Source organism: Macaca thibetana, chromosome 16 (assembly GCF_024542745.1).
Source record: "Macaca thibetana thibetana isolate TM-01 chromosome 16, ASM2454274v1, whole genome shotgun sequence".
Taxonomy (NCBI): Eukaryota; Metazoa; Chordata; class Mammalia; order Primates; family Cercopithecidae; genus Macaca; species Macaca thibetana.
In genome coordinates, this window is record NC_065593.1 from 56644084 (window position 1) to 56660674 (window position 16591).

Genomic DNA, 16591 nt, shown 5'->3' on the forward strand with positions numbered 1-16591 from the left:
TGTCGCTGAGTTTACGCCCTTCCCCGCTGGAAAACGTGGCGCTGTCCTGCGAGGGACCCGTGGGTGCTTGGGCGGCTGTTGCTGAGTTTACGCCCTTCCCCGCTGGAAAACGTGGCGCTGTCCTGCGAGGGACCCGTGGGTGCTCGGGCGGCCGTCGCCGAGTTTATGCCCTTCCCCGCCGGCCTCTGATCGATCAGTGCCTGACGCGGCGTTTCCTCCTGGCACACTCTGCGTGTTCTCGTCTCGGTTGTTTGTGTTCTTGGAAACTTCAGCAGAATAAAACAAAGAAAACAAGAAGCCTGGCTTTTAAAGAAAATAGACTTTAAATATCTCGTTCATTACAATGATTTGGATTCCAGGCCTCTTGGAAATGTTCAAACGAAACGTCTATGACAAGGTCCGCAGAGCAGCTCCACCCGGGAGGTCCAGCGGCTCTTAGAGTGCTGCCTGCTTCTGAGCTGACCAGGTTTTCTTTTCCCTTCGCCCTTCAGGGTTCTCAGGGTGGAGAGCCTCTGTCTACCCCTCTCCTGTCCCCCGACTCCCGTCCTCGCCGGGGAACCGGCCGCGTCCCCCGACTCCCGTCCTCGCCGGGGAACCGGCCGCGTCCCCCGACTCCCGTCCTCGCCGGGGAACCGGCCGCGTCCCCCGACTCCCGTCCTCGCCGGGGAACCGGCCGCGTCCCCCGACTCCCGTCCTCGCCGGGGAACCGGCCGCGTCCCCCGACTCCCGTCCTCGCCGGGGAACCGGCCGCGTCCCCCGACTCCCGTCCTCGCCGGGGAACCGGCCGCGTCCCCCGACTCCCGTCCTCGCCGGGGAACCGGCCGCGTCCCCCGACTCCCGTCCTCGTTGGGAACTGCCGTGTGGCTGTCCACATGCACAGGAAGCCACGTGGCCTTCCTGGAACTGCCCCGAGGCCTCTGAACTGGGGCCTCAGGTGAGAGGAGGGGGCACGTGCCTGGGATGAGAAGGGCCAAGGCGGGGCGGGCACCGCAGACAGGGACGGCCCAAAGGCTCTGCCTCCGCTCCGCCAGCTCTGCAGTGTTGTTGTGGCAACCCCGGGGCTGTGGGGAGGGTTAGACAAGCCTGGCCGTTCTCGTCCTCGCTGCCAGTCCTTGAACTGAGGGGACAGGGATGCAGCGGTAGCCGGGCCCCAGAACCCTCGCAACTGCCAGGCGCTCTGAGCACGGCCTGTGGCGCCCCAGGCCCATCCCGCCTCGGAGGCTGTTCCCCTTTCCACCCCTACGGCTGCCCTTGGCCTCCTTCTCCGCTAAGTCCCTTTATTTCTTTACTTTCCCACCTGTGGTTTTGCTTCTGCTTTATTTGCGCTCATGCTGCTGTTGTGTTCCTAGCCCTTGGGCTGGGCTCCTCCTCTCCAGGCTTTTGTTTTCTAATGTAAGATTTAAGCAACTGGTTTTCCTCTTATGGAGAACTTAGTACTGTGGGGGTGTCCGTAAATTTGAATATAAAGCTCTAGTTATTATTCAGTTATGTTTCCTAATTTCCATTATGATTTCTTTTTCTTCTTCTTCTTCTTTTTTTTTTTTTTTTGAGATGGAGTCTCGCTCTGTCGCCCAGGCTGGAGTGCAGTGGTGCGATCTCGGCTCACTGCAACCTCCGCCTCCTGGGTTCAAGTGATTCTCTTACCTCAGCCTCTTGAGGAGCTGGGACTACAGGTGCCGCCACCACGCCCGGCTAATTTTTGTATTTTTAGTAGAGATGGGGTTTCACCGTGTTAGCCAGGATGGTCTCGATCTTTTGACCTCGTGATCTGCCCACCTCGGCCTCCCAAAGTGCTGGGATTACAGGCGTGAGTCACTGCGTCCGGCCTCTTTTTCTCCTTTTTAAATTTAGATCTTAGGATCTCAGGAGCCCAGAATCAAATTAATCAGGACCCTTGGTTCAGGACACATTCTCATCATTTGTTCAAGCATGGCCCGTTTTGTTCGCCTCTGTGATTATAACGGTACCTGTTTTCCTGGGTGGCGACTAACTGAGGCCAGTGGTGCAGATGGTAAAGGAATTTACCAAGACAGCTGTAGGTCAAGAAAGGCAGATTTATTTGAGAAAGCACGAAGATAGGTTGCAAGAAAGCAACGGGCACATCAGCAAGACAGGAGCTGACTGGCCGGAGACAGAGCCTTGCTGGGGTTTTAAAGGTGGTGCTTGTGCTAGAGAGGGCCACGAGCAGTGCTGGTAACACTGAGGTTGCAGGGACCTAAGCTGTATTTTTTTCTCAGCCGAGGGTCTGCTGATGAGTTGGGCAGAGGAAGATTGTGAGTTGGGTGAGTTACTTGTGCAGAAATGCTGTGTGTCCTGGACCATGAGGAATCTGCTTTTTCTTTTTGCTTCCCCGGCTCCCCCAAGCCTGACTTCTTTTCCCTAATTAGGACTCCACACCTAGATTTTTAATTTTATAGTGTCACAAACACCCATGGACCTGCCCCTAAAACAAGAGCCAGCTCAGGCCTCTCACATCTCGCAGGTGACCACACTTATCCCCTGCCTCCTTCCGCCTGGGTAACCGTCAGCCCAAATTCTGCGCTCCTCCTCCCTTGCTCTGCTTTTAAAATAAGTATTTGGGCCCGGTGCGGTGGCTCAAGCCTGTAATCCCAGCACTTTGGGAGGCCGAGACGGGCAGATCACGAGGTCAGGAGATCGAGACCATCCTGGCTAACCCGGTGAAACCCCATCTCTACTAAAAAATACAAAAAAAAAATTAGCCGGGCGCGGTGGCGGCGCCTGTAGTCCCAGCTACTCGGGAGGCTGAGGCAGGAGAATGGAGTGAACCCGGGAGGCGGAGCTTGCAGTGAGCTGAGATCCGGCCACTGCACTCCAGCCCGGGCGACAGAGCGAGACTCTGTCTCAAAAAAAAAATAAAATAAAATAAAATAAAATAAGTATTTGGTATCTATACAAATCTGAAAAAATAATTTCTAACTTCAGTCCTTTTTAACTTTATAAAATGGGTATCACTGTACGTAGTATTTTGGAACTTTTAAACCTTACTGTTAAGGTCCATCCATGTAATTGCATCTCATTATAGTTTATCCAGGTTTTGAAAATGGCGGCAGAATTTACATGCAGCAAAGTACAAGATTTCCGTGTGAAATTTGTGCACAACATGGGTAATCTGCGATGTCTGACAGCTCGCATGCCTGTGTAACTGACACCCCAGTCAAGTGCAGAGACCTGTCCCTCGGAACGACCCTGCGCGCTCCCGGCTCCGGTCCCCACGGCAGCCCCTGGCCTGACTTGGAGCCCCGGGGCTTCCGTTGCCAGCCCTTGAATTTCATGCGTATGTGAAACCACACGGCCGTGCTCTCGCGTTTCTCTTCCCACTCAGCCGAACGATCGTGCGTTCCAGCCTTCGTATTGCTGGCTCCGTCCCGTGTCCTCATCCTCGTGCGATGGCACCATGATCGTTTCCATGCTGTGGTTTCCAGCTCGGGTCACTGGGAGAAAGACGCCGTTAACATTCCTGTCTTTCTGTGGACGTACCTCTCCGTTTCTCTTGGGAAATACCTAGGGGTGGAATTGGCACGCCACAGGGAAAGGTATTCTTACCCTAAAGGAATCTGCGGAACAGTTTTCCGGCGTTTGTGCTGTTCTGCCTTCCCGTCCGCAGGTGCGGGCTCTGCAGCGTTGACGCCGTCGGCCTTTATTTTCATGATTCTCGTGGCCCCGAAGTGTGTCTCACTGTGGTCTGACATTTTCCTGATGGCTGGTGATGATGGTGAGCACCTTTTCGTGGGTTTATTGGCCATTCATAAATCTCCTTTCATGACATGCCCGAATCTCACTTTTTATAAAATTGAGTTGTTTATCTTTTTTTTTTTGAGATGAAGTCTTTCTCTGTCACCCAGGCTGGAGTGCAGTGACACGGTCTTGGCTCACTGCAGCCACCACCTCCCGGGTTCAAGCAGTTCTGCCTCAGCCTCCCAACTAGCTGGGACTCCAGCCACCACACCCAGCTAATTTTTTGTATTTTAGTAGAGACGGGGTTTCCCCATGTTGCCAAGGCTGGTCTCAAACTCCTGAGCTCAGGCGATCCACCCGCCTTGGCCTCCCGACATGCTACGATTACAGGCGTGAGCCACGACACCTGGCCTGTTTATCTGACTAGTAATGAGTTAAAGAGTTTTGTGACATATTATGGATACAAGTCCTTTGTCAGGTGTATGGATTGTGGATATTTTTTCCCTGTAAGTGGCTTTTTTTTTTTTTTTTTTTTGAGAGAGTCTCACTCTGTCACCCAGGCTGGAGTGCGGTGGCCCAGTCTCGGCTCATTGTAGCTCAGCCTCTGAGGCTCAAGCAGTCCTCCTGTCTCAGCCTCTCAAAACACAGGGATTACAGGCGTGATCCACCGTGCCCGGCCCCTCTTCGTGTTTTAATGGTGTCTTGATGAGCAGAAGTTTTAGTATCAGTGAAGTCCAACTTATTTACTGTTTTCTAGTTAGTTTTTTTCCTAAGAAACCTTTGCTCACCCTGAAGGAGAAGTTGTATTTCTCTGGTAGCTTCTAGTTTTGACTTTCCAGTCGGCGTCTCTCGTCCATCTCTAGTTAATTTCCGTGTGTGGCTGTGCGTGTGGCTGTGCGTGTGGCTGTGCGTGTGGCTGTGCATGTGGCTGTGCAGTCCCAGCATCGCTGGTCGAAGGACCTTTCTTTCCTCCGTGGATTGTGCTGAAGCCTTTGTTGAAAATCACTCGGGCCGTGTGAGGCGGGTTTGTCCGCGGCCCCCGCTCTGTGTGGGTTTGTCCGCGGCTCCCTGCCCCGCTCTGTGTGGGTTTGTCCGCGGCTCCCTGCCTCGCTCTGTGTGGGTTTGTCCGCGGCTCCCGCTCTGTGTGGGTTTGTCCGCGGCCCCCGCTCTGTGTGGGTTTGTCCGCGGCTCCCTGCCCCGCTCTGTGTGTCTGTCGAGGGTCCGCGGCTGTCTGTGTGTGGGTTTGTCCGCGGCTCCCTGCCCCGCTCTGTGTGGGTTTGTCCGCGGCTCCCTGCCTCGCTCTGTGTGGGTTTGTCTGCGGCTCCCTGCCCCCCTCTGTGTGTCTGTCGAGGGTGGGTTTGTCTGCGGCTCCCTGCCCTGCTCTCTGTGTCTGTCGTTTGCGGTTCGTTTGGTTTCTCTGCCGAGCAAACCTGCTGTGTGCATCCACCTGTCCTCCTGTGTATGGGCTTTTGGGCTGCCGTCGCCCGTGCATAAACCTCTGGCTGTTCCTCTGAGGTCTGTACCTGGAAGTGGAATTGCCAGCTCCAAGGGCGCGGAAGACGGATACCTGCAGACGCCGGCACTCTCGCCGGCTCCAGCACTCAGAATTCCAGGGGTTCACTTTCCTGGCTGGGCAGGAGTGAAGGGGGCCTCACCGCGCCTGGATTTACACTTGCTGGTCACGGGTCACGGTGAGCATCGTCTTCTATTCTTGGCCGTGTGGGTTTCCTTTTCTGTGAAAAGTGTTTGCATCTTTTTGCCCATTTCTCTTACCCCTTTGAAACCACCAGAACTCATGGAAAGTTTCAAGGATACCGCAGAGAACGTTTTGTTCTCCCTGAGCCATTGGCATAGGCCACCAGCCTCATGCGTGTCATCCCGAGTACATTCTCCTGCAGCCCAGGCCTCCCCTCACGACAGGAACGTGCTCACCGGGACACAACTCACACCCGGTGCTGGGCCAGGCCGTCCCAGCGGTGCTGTGGGAGAAGCCCCTGCTCAGAATCGCGCTGCGTTTAGTTGCCCTGTCTCTGTAATCTCCTCCGCCTGGAATACCCTCAGCCCCACCTTGACTCTGCTCTTCTTGATGCTTTGAAGGTTCTGAGGCCCTTTCTTTGTGGAAGACCCTGACACTTGTGCTGTCTTGTGTTTCCTCACGGCGAGGTTAGGCCGTGCAGCTCTCTCCGGCGTGTCTCGTGCTGTCTTGTGTTTCCTCACGGCGAGGTCAGGCCGTGCAGCTCTCTCCGGCGTGTCTCGTGCTGTCTGTGTTTCCTCACGGCGAGGTCAGGCCGTGCAGCTCTCTCCGGCGTGTCTCGTGCTGTCTGTGTTTCCTCACGGCGAGGTCAGGCCGTGCAGCTCTCTCCGGCGTGTCTCGGAGGTGACACGGCCCTCTCGCTGCCTCCCTCGCGCGTGTGGTTTTGATTTGCCTCTTTGCTGAGGGGGCTCGGCTCTAGCACCTGGGGCAGGTTGCACCTGCTGTGTGGAAAGGTGAGGACAAGCGCACATCCTGCTGCTCATCAGACTTGCAGTGCAGTGGGCACCTGCACTTCTTTATGTGTGTGTGGACTCCGCGGTGTCTGCGTGTGTGTGTGTGTGACTCCGCGTTGTGTGTGTGTGTGTGTGTGACTCCGCGTTGTGTGTGTGTGTGGGGGTTTCACGGTGTCTGTGTGTGTGGACTCTGCGTTGTCCGTGTGTGTGTGTGTGCGTGTGATGGGGGGAGCTTCACGGTTTCTATGTGTGTGTGGACCCTCCGTGGTGTCCCTGCGTGTGTGTCCGTGTGTATGTGTGTGACTCCGCGTTGTGTGTGTGGCCCTTGTGTGTGTGGGTTTCACGGTGTCTGTGTGTGTGTGGACTCCGTGGTGTCCGTGTGTGTGTGTGTGTGTGTGTGTGTGTGTGTGGACTCACAGTGTCTGTGTGTGTGTGGACTCCGTGGTGTCTGCGTGTGTGTCCGTGTGTGTGTGTGTGACTCCGCGTTGTGTGTGTGTGTGTGTGTGTGGGGTTTCACGGTGTCTGTGTGTGTGTGGACTCCGCGTGGTGTCCGTGTGTGTGTGTGTGTGTGTGTGTGTGGAGCTTCACGGTTTCTATGTGTGTGTGGACTCCGTGGTGTCTGCGTGTGTGTATGTGTCTGTGTGTGTGGACTCCGTGGTGTCTGCGTGTGTGTCCGTGTGTGTGTGTGTGACTCCGCGTTGTGTGTGTGTGTGATGGGGGGAGCTTCACGGTTTCTATGTGTGTGTGGACTCTGCGGTGTCCGTGTGTGTGTGTGTGCGTGTGATGGGGGGAGCTTCACGGTTTCTATGTGTGTGTGGACTCCGTGGTGTCTGCGTGTGTGTCCGTGTGTGTGTGTGTGACTCCGCGTTGTGTGTGTGTGTGATGGGGGGAGCTTCACGGTTTCTATGTGTGTCTGTTTTATTTGAGTTATCAGTAGTTACTGTCACTTACTGTCACTATTTGGCCAGCGAGGAACCTATCAGACTGGCCTCCATGCCCTTTGACCAGGCCCCACGACCCTGGAGGACATCTTGCTCCTGGAACGGGGACCGTGGTCTTGCGGCTGCTGGCTGCTCTCGCTCTGGAGATCCTGGACAGCGGTGGCCGTTTGCTGCCCTCTGTGCTGGCCGATGTGTCCAGCAAGGTGTCTGGGGCTGTTGGAGCGCTTTGCACCCCTGAGCGGCACGGCCCGGCCCCCTGGCTGCGGCTACGGCGTTCTGGTCAGTCCACAGCGTCACGGTGTCGCCCGTCTAGCTGCAGAATGTGGTCCAGGGCAGGCCAAGTGTCGAGGGCATCGTGGACCTCAGGCCCCTCACCCAGGCCTGACACACACCAGGCCCCCACAGCTTCCGTAGGCTCAGCCCCGGGGACGTGTTAACGCGCGTGGCTTCGCCTCTGGGCCAGAGTCCTCTTTTCCTGGTGGGGCTGGGGCCCTGCACGGTTCCCAGCTTTTCCCTCCACACGGAGAGCCCGGTCTCTACGCAGGACACAGATATTTATCCCTCAGCAGTTGGGCCCCCATGGAACCCACCTCACTTGGAGATTGGAGGCGGGTGAGAGGCTCTGCTGGCCGCGTCCGTGCGTGTCGTCCGCCTGGTCTGGCGAACTCTGACCTGCCGTGTGGTCTTGGAGGAGACTTGATATCCAGTCCGGGAAACTATTCAGAAAGCCGTGGAGCACCGCCTCCCGCGGGGAGTTCATGTTGAATTTAGAAGCAGGGCCCGCCAGCCTGCAGGACCCCGTGCAGAGGCTGCTGCTGAGGTGGCCACCTGCTGCGGCCGGGCCTACCTGAGGCCTGCGCCGGGCGCTCCTGTGCGGACGACCGGGGGGGCCGCTCTGCTGCCTCGGCACATCGGGGACGCTGCCTCCAGGAGTGGACACCTGGAGCCTCTTGTACGTTCACCCGTGTGTAGCCTGTAGGTCCACAGGAAGTGTGGGGACACGGGACCACGTGTCACACGAGTCTTCCCGGCACGGTGCCCTCCAGCATCTCCGGGGTTGGAGAACACGGTCCGGTGTTTTCTCTGGCGAGGCAGCAGGAACCCGCGCAGAGTCAGTAGCGGAGGAAGCACTTTTAAATTACGAATTTGCAGAAGATCGAGAAAGGCAATGCAGCCTCCTTTGTGATGAAACATTTTGTCCCACCGTGTCCCACGGCTACCGAGGGCTGTAGAAGCGTGAGCCCATTTCTCCCGTGAAGAGGTTTCCACTTTCCCTTCCAGCTCTTCGCTGCAGCTGCGGGAGGCCGGGAGACGTGGGGGTGGGAGGAAGGAGAAGGGGAGGCCGGGAGACGTGGGGGTGGGAGGAAGGAGAAGGGGAGGCCGGGAGACGTGGGGGTGGGAGGGAGGAGAAGGGGAGGCCGGGAGATGTGGGGGTGGGAGGAGGGAGAAGGGGAGGCCGGGAGACGTGGGGGTGGGAGGAGGGAGAAGGGGAGGCAGGAAGGAGAAGGGGAGGCCGGGAGACGTGGGGGTGGGAGGGAGGAGAAGGGGAGGCCGGGAGACGTGGGGGTGGGAGGAGGGAGAAGGGGAGGCCGGGAGACGTGGGGGTGGGAGGAGGGAGAAGGGGAGGCCGGGAGACGTGGGGGTGGGAGGGAGGAGAGGGGAGGCCGGGAGACGTGGGGGTGGGAGGGAGGAGAAGGGGAGGCCGGGAGAGGTGGGGGTGGGAGGAAGGAGAAGGGGAGGCAGGAAGGAGAAGGGGAGGCGGGAGACGTGGGGGTGGGAGGAGGGAGAAGGGGAGGCCGGGAGACGTGGGGGTGGGGGGGAGGAGAAGGGAGGCCGGGAGACGTGGGGGTGGGAGGGAGGAGAAGGGGAGGCCGGGAGACGTGGGGGTGGGAGGGAGGAGAAGGGGAGGCCGGGAGACGTGGGGGTGGGAGGAAGGAGAAGGGGAGGCCGGGAGACGTGGGGGTGGGAGGAGGAGAAGGGGAGGCAGGAAGGAGAAGGGGAGGCCGGGAGACGTGGGGGTGGGAGGGAGGAGAAGGGGAGGCCGGGAGACGTGGGGGTGGGAGGAGGGAGAAGGGGAGGCCGGGAGACGTGGGGGTGGGAGGAGGGGAGAGGGGAGGCCGGGAGACGTGGGGGTGGGAGGGAGGAGAAGGGGAGGCCGGGAGAGGTGGGGGTGGGAGGAAGGAGAAGGGGAGGCAGGAAGGAGAAGGGGAGGCCGGGAGACGTGGGGGTGGGAGGAGGGAGAAGGGGAGGCCGGGAGACGTGGGGGTGGGAGGGAGGAGAAGGGGAGGCCGGGAGACGTGGGGGGGGGAGGAGAGGAGAAGGGGAGGCCGGGAGACGTGGGGGTGGGAGGAGGAGAAGGGGAGGCCGGGAGACGTGGGGGTGGGAGGGAGGAGAAGGGGGAGGCCGGGAGACGTGGGGGTGGGAGGAGGGAGAAGGGGAGGCAGGAAGGAGAAGGGGAGGCCGGGAGACGTGGGGGTGGGAGGAGGAGGAGAAGGGGAGGCCGGGAGACGTGGGGGTGGGAGGAGGGAGAAGGGGAGGCCGGGAGACGTGGGGGGGGTGGGAGGAAAGGAGAAGGGGAGGTCGGGAGACGTGGGGGTGGGAGGGAGGAGAAGGGGAGGCCGGGAGACGTGGGGGTGGGAGGAGGGAGAAGGGGAGGCCGGGAGACGTGGGGGTGGGAGGAGGAGAAGGGGAGGCCGGGAGACGTGGGGGTGGGAGGAAGGAGAAGGGGCACCTCCCAGCATGCATTTAACAGAAAGGGGACACGAGGCCTGTGCTTTGTCTTGGGTGGTTTTGAGAGCAAAGCATTTCACTGCAGAGCATGGTGGTGACCAAGAGATTCCTGAATCATGCTATTTTCCCTATATTTAGAATGACACGCTGGTCAGTAACTAACTAAATGCAGATGTAGCTGGCTGAGTGAGGAAGTGTGTTTTCCTCATCTCTTCATCACATGCCACCTGACTTCTATATTTGACTTGTCGGCTTTAGCCTGGAATTGTTTAGAAAAGAGTGTTGGTGTCAGCTGTGTGGAATCTGCTGCAACTTAGAAAATAGCGGAGAGGAGCCAGTGTCCGTTCACACTGGTGCAGGTGGGGCGGAGACAGGGCTGAGGTAATGTCCGTTCACGCTGTGTAGACGGAGCGGGGACAGGGCTAAGGTAATGTCAGGGCTAAGGTAAGTGTCCGTTTCACGCCGGTGTAGCTGTGAGGTGATGTAGACGCCGAGACGGGGACAGGGATGTAAGGTAATGTCCGTGAGTTCACGCGGGTGATGTAGATGGAGTGTAGGGGGCAGGGCTGAGGTGAGGTGATGTGAGTTCACGCCGGTGTAGACGGGGCGGGGACAGGGCTGAGGTGATGTGAGTTCACGATGTGAGTTTCACGCCGGTGTGGACGGGGCGGGGACAGGGCTAGACGGGGTGGGGACGGGGCTGAGGTGATGTGAGTTCACGCTGGTGTAGACGGGGCGGGGACGGGGCTGAGGTGATGTGAGTTCACGCCGGTGTAGACGGGGCGGGGACAGGGCTGAGGTGATGTGAGTTCACGCCGGTGTAGACGGGGCGGGGACAGTGCAGCCGGGGTACAAGCAGGCAGAGGAACGTGGAACATGGGGACTGGTTGAGTCTTCCGGCCTCACCTCTCTCCCGGGCTGGAGGCCTCCTGCCTCGAACATCGGACTCCACGTTCTTCAGCTTTGGGACTCGGACTCACACCTGTGGTTGGCCAGGGGCTCCCCAGCCTCAGGCCACAGGACGAAGGCGGCGTGTTGGCTTCCTTGCTCCTCGGCCTGCAGACGGCCTGCCGTGGAACTTCCCCTCGCGTCGTGTGAGTCGGTCTTCCTAACAGACTCCCTTCATCTGCACGTCCATCCTATTGGTCCGGTCCCTGCAGGGAACCCTGACAACTACGGGGGACACTGCGGACGCCACGGTGCCAGCTCCCCCTCTCCAAACACACCACTCCCTTCCTTTCTGCTATATTTGTCCTCTCCTTTTCATTCCTAAGGCAAAAATTATGGGCTTGTGTTTTAGACCCAAGGCCCGGCGTGGTTGTAGCTGGTTCAGGGGCCGTGTGATTCCAGTGGCGGCCGACCCCACAAAGGCCGAGTGGGGCTGACTGCAAAGCAGAGGACGCCCTGGATCCCTGAGCAGAAGGCCCCTCTCTGAACGGGACGCTGCAAATCGGCCAAGCCCTGCCTGTGTAGACGCCCCCACCCCACTTCTGGTCTCTGCGAGAAGAGCTGTTCCTTTCTTAACCCTCGTGTTCACGAAGGGTGTTCCTGAACAGGGGAAAAGCGGTAAAATAGCCCCGGAGAGGGCCTGCCTGGCTGCTGCGGCCTCCACGTTTCAAAGGCGCCACGCCAGGCCGCGTGTTTACCCGCCTGTGTCCTCGGCACCGTAACGCGTTATCCCTGGCAGCCTGCAGCTCCCGAAAGCCACTGGACTTGGTGTTTGCTGAAGGCGCTCGTGCCCCAGACAGTGGGAGATTTTGAAATATCTTTGTTTAGGCAGAGTGTGTTCGTTTTAAGGCTTCGCGAAGGGGAATGACCGGGGCGTTGTGGCTCCTCCAGGGCACTGGCTCCGAAACCCACTGAGAGGGAGTGACCACTGCGAGGCACACACTCCGGGTCTCACAGGCGGACTCTGGTGCTTTTGGAGCTTCCGAGCGATACTTTTACAGCCAGTGCCGGACTGGGTGGCACATGGGCTGCCTTAGGAGCCCCAGTTCTTACCCAAAAGCTGAGAAACAGTTGCCCTTCTGAGTGCATTTGTAAGACAGTGCTCTGAGCTGTGTGTCCCGAGATGCTCAGATGGGGACTTTGTCTCATGAAGGGTGAGCTGGAGCCTCAGCCCTGAGTCGTCACTCTTCTCACCTCTGCCTGTCCTGCCGGAGCCTCACCTATGGGTCCTCACTGGCCCCACCTCACCTGTGGGTCCTCACTGTCCCCAGCTCACCTGTCCTGTGGGAGCCTCACCTGCGGGTCCTGACTGTCCCCACCTCACCTGCGGGTCCCCACTCTTCCCGTCTCCTGTGCATCATCTTCAGTGCACTGTCCACCTTTTTCCTTCCTGCCACTGGCTGGGGCTGCCCCCTTCCTCCTTCCTCTCTCTCTCTCACTGTCTGTCTGTGCCTCTACCCCATTAGAGTGTGGGCTCAATGAAACCGGACTGCTGCTGTCTCTCTCTGTATCCCTAGGACCTAGTTCAAAGTTAGGACCCAGTAATGCTGCTGTTTTTTACTTTGAAAGTGGCCAGACATTTGCAGGTTCACATGCCTCAGGTTCGCGTAGTATTCGTTGGCCAGATGAACAGCAGTGGGTACATTGAGGACAGGCACCCATGTGGGGTGTGCAGGTAACGTGAAAGCTCCAGGAAGAAAATTATCCCGTGGCAAAAGCTCTAAGTAAAATTGCCTGGCTGAGGACGAGTGCGGGCTGCTGGGCTGCTGGCGTGAGGTGCAGAGAGGAGGATGGGGAAGGGGAGCTACAGACCTCTCTGATCTTGCTGGGAAACCCGAGGAGGAAACTCAGACAGCACCTTAGGTAGACTTTGTCTTCTTTCTCTGCAACACGTGGAGAGCCCGTGGCCGCTGCTGGTCAGGCCGCCCATGCTTGACAGGGAATGGCGTGTTCTAGGCTGCTGGTCCGTTTGGAAGACGGGAACAACCCCACAGCTCCTGCCGCCCGTTGGTGTGGGTGGCTCTGGATTTATGCAGCCGTCAGTGGGTACGGAGGGGTCATGCCAGAGCTGGGGTCCGCGGGCACAGAGCGAAGGGGGCCCAGTTTTTAGGACGCCTGGCTGAGGCCCTGCTGTTGTGTGGTTGGCTCAGTCCTCCGGAGGTGAGATGACCTTCCCCGGGAAAGGGGCTCTCTGTGGGGCCTGGGGCCCGTCTCCAGTTCCCCGACGTGAGACCCAGAAAAGGGCAGGTGGCGTCTTCCAGCTCAGGAAGCTACAACCCCAATTTCTTTGTTCATCCCGCTTCCCATTAGAATAGTTTGCTGGCCAGAGGGAATTCTTCTTGTCCTCTCTCCCAATTCAAAGGCATTCCTTTCTCCATGCCCCTCAGGGCAGAGCAGCAAGCCAGGGGCAGAGCCTCCGCTGGGGAGGGGGCAGGCCTCGGACAGCTCTTGATTCTGGGGTCTGCTGGGGGTGCTGTCAGAAGGGGAGGTACGCAACTTGGATTTGTATGTATTGAGATGATGGTGGGTCTGTATGTACCGAGACGGTGGTGGGTCTGTATGTATCAAGATGATGGATCTGTATTTACTGTGATGATGATGGATCTGTAGCTACCGAGATGATGGTGGGTCTGTATGTACTGAGATGATGGTGTGTCTGTGTGTACTGAGATGACGGTGGGTCTGTGTGTACCGAGATGATGGATCTGTATGTATCGAGATGATGGATCTGTATGTATCGAGATGATAGATCTGTATTTACTGTGATGATGATGGATCTGTATGTATCGAGATGATGGATCTGTATGTATCGAGATGATAGATCTGTATTTACTGTGATGATGATGGATCTGTAGCTACCGAGATGATGGTGGGTCTGTGTGTACTGAGATGATGGTGGGTCTGTGTGTACCGAGACGATGGATCTGTATTTACTGTGATGATGATGGATCTGTAGCTACCGAGATGATGGTGGGTCTGTGTGTACTGAGATGATGGTGGGTCTGTGTGTACCGAGATGATGGATCTGTATGTATCGAGATGATGGATCTGTATGTATCGAGATGATAGATCTGTATTTACTGTGATGATGATGGATCTGTAGCTACCGAGATGATGGTGGGTCTGTGTGTACTGAGATGATGGTGGGTCTGTGTGTACCGAGACGATGGATCTGTATTTACTGTGATGATGATGGATCTGTATGTACCGAGATGATAGATCTGTATTTACTGTGATGATGATGGATCTGTATGTATCGAGATGATGGATCTGTATGTACTGTGATGATGATGGATCTGTATGTATCGAGATGATGGATCTGTATGTACTGTGATGATGGATTTGCATGCAAGTCTGATTGTTTTCTTCTTATGCCACCACTACCGCTCTGGAAAAGGCCACGTTCTTCTAACTGTGGTTAGGGACTGGAAGAGACCTTAGAGCCGTGGAAACTGCATTTGGGGCACAGTGATGTTATGTGAAACTGAACATTTCTGATATTTTGTGTGGAGCTTGTGCAGCGATATGGCGATATGGTCTGGCTCTGTGTCCCCAATCTCACCTCGCACGGTAACCCCTGTGTCCCCAATCTCACCTCGCACGGTAACCCCTGTGTCCCCAATTCCCCAATCTCACCTCGCACGGTAACCCCTGTGTCCCCAATCTCACCTCGCACGGTAACCCCTGTGTCCCCAATCTCACCTCTCACGGTAACCCCGTGTCCCCAATCTCACCTCGCACGGTAACCCCTCGCACGGTAACCCCTGTGTCCCCAATCTCACCTCACATGGTAACCCCTGTGTCCCCAATCTCACCTCGCACGGTAACCCCTGTGTCCCCAATTCCCCAATCTCACCTCGCACGGTAACCCCTGTGTCCCCAATCTCACCTCGCACGGTAACCCCGTGTCCCCAATCTCACCTCGCACGGTAACCCCGTGTCCCCAATCTCACCTCGCACGGTAACCCCCGTGTCCCCAATCTCACCTCGCACGGTAACCCCCGTGTCCCCAATCTCACCTCGCACGGTAACCCCTGTGTCCCCAATCTCACCTCGCACGGTATTCTCCGTAATCACCTCGTGTTGAGGGAGGAAGCTGCTGGGAGGTGATTGGATCGTGGAGGTGGCTTCTCTCCCATGGCTGTTCTCTCTCAAGATCTGATGGTTTTATAAGGGACTCCTCCGTCTTCCCTCTCACCTGCCACGTTGTAGGACGGTTTGCTTCGCCTTCCGCCGTGACTGTAAGGTTCCTCAGGCCTCCCCAGCCATGTGGAGCTGGGAGCCAATTAAGCCTCTCTCCTTTTTAAACTACCAAGTCTTGGGTATGTTTTTATTTTTTATTTTTTATTTTTTTAGACAGAGTCTCACTCTGTCGCCCAGGCTGGAGTGCAGTGGTGCGATCTCGGCTCACTGCAAGCTCCGCCTCCTGGGTTTACGCCATTCTCCTGCCTCAGCCTCCTGAGTAGCTGGGACTACAGGCGCCCGCCACCGCGCCCGGCTAATTTTTTTGTATTTTTAGTAGAGACGGGGTTTCACCGTGTTATCCAGGATGGTCTCGATCTCCTGACCTTGTGATCCGCCCGCCTCGGCCTCCCAAAGTGCTGGGATTACAGGCGTGAGCCACTGCGCCCGGCATGCCCCAAGGTTTTCTTCATTTTCTCCTAGATGTCTTCTGTTTCCATCTTTCACACTGAGACCTGTGGTTCGTTTCAGGTTAGTTTTTGAAGATGGTGTATATGGGGCTGCGGATTGTTTTTCACAGATGATGTCCAGTTTTTCCAATGTTCCTGTTCTTTCTCTGTGGAATTATCTTGGCACCCTTGTTGAAAATCAATGGACCCCAAAAAAGCATAGATCTATTTGATCTGTTTCTGTACTCTGTTCTGTTCCCCTGATCTTTATATTCCTCTTTACACCAGTTCCACACTGTCTTGGTTGCTATTACATGATTATTGTAGCAGCTGCAAGAATAAAGCTACAGCATAGCTTTATAGTAAGTCTCAGAATCTGGGATTGTAAGTCTCCAGCTTCGTTTTTCCTGCTGTCAAAATGGTTGTGTTGGTTTTTGTCTGTTTTTTTTTTTTTTTTTTTTTAGGTCCTTTGAATTTGGCAGAATTTTAGAGTGAACTTGTCAAGGCTGCTGATTTTTGTTGGGATTACATTGAATCTGTAAATCCACTTGAGGATCTTAGTATTGAGTCTTCTAATCCGTAAACATAGTGTATCTCTCCATGTATTTAGGCCTTCTTAAATTTCTCTCCAGAATGTTCTGTAGTTTTTAGGATATGGGTCTCCAACATAAATGTAATAAAATATATCTTTAAGTATTTTGTGGGTTTCAGTGCTATTGAAAAGTGGTATTAATTCATTTCCAAGTTTTATTGCTATAAATATGCTACATTAGCTTATTCTAGTAGAGGTTTTTTTTTGCATATTCTTTACAGTTTACTATGAAATGATTATGTCACCTGTGAATAAGGATCCTTTTACCCCTTTCCAATGTCTTTTCCAATCTTCCTCGTTCCGCGTTCTTGGTTCAGTTCACGATACTGACTAGGACCTCCAGTACCGTGTTGAACAGAAGTGCTTCTAGCAACAACCTCGTGTTCAAAATTCTTGTTTGTTTCATCATTTTCATTATGAAGAAAAACACACACAGAGAACAGCACAAAACACAAATGTCCATAAAGTATCATTAAAGTATCGTGAAGCAAATATTCGTGTGGCCACCATTGAAAATAACCACCTTGGAAGCCCCCTTCTTGCCCCTTCCCAGTGGCCTCTTTCTC

General features: G+C 56.1%; 1 protein-coding gene across 2 annotated transcripts in view; it reads left to right on the top strand.

Annotated features, from left to right (window-relative positions):
• The window catches only part of B3GNTL1 (UDP-GlcNAc:betaGal beta-1,3-N-acetylglucosaminyltransferase like 1), a 157200-nt gene that overhangs the window by 33509 nt on the left and 107100 nt on the right, over positions 1–16591 (top strand). Inside the window, exon 1 of one of the 2 annotated variants that reach the window (XM_050763731.1) lies at positions 5226–5387. The exons of the other annotated variant lie outside the window; for it this stretch is intronic. The gene's annotated coding sequence lies outside the window, so the exon portion shown is untranslated. Of the gene's footprint in view, positions 1–5225; positions 5388–16591 lie in introns of those variants that run through there. 2 annotated transcript variants of the gene reach the window in all.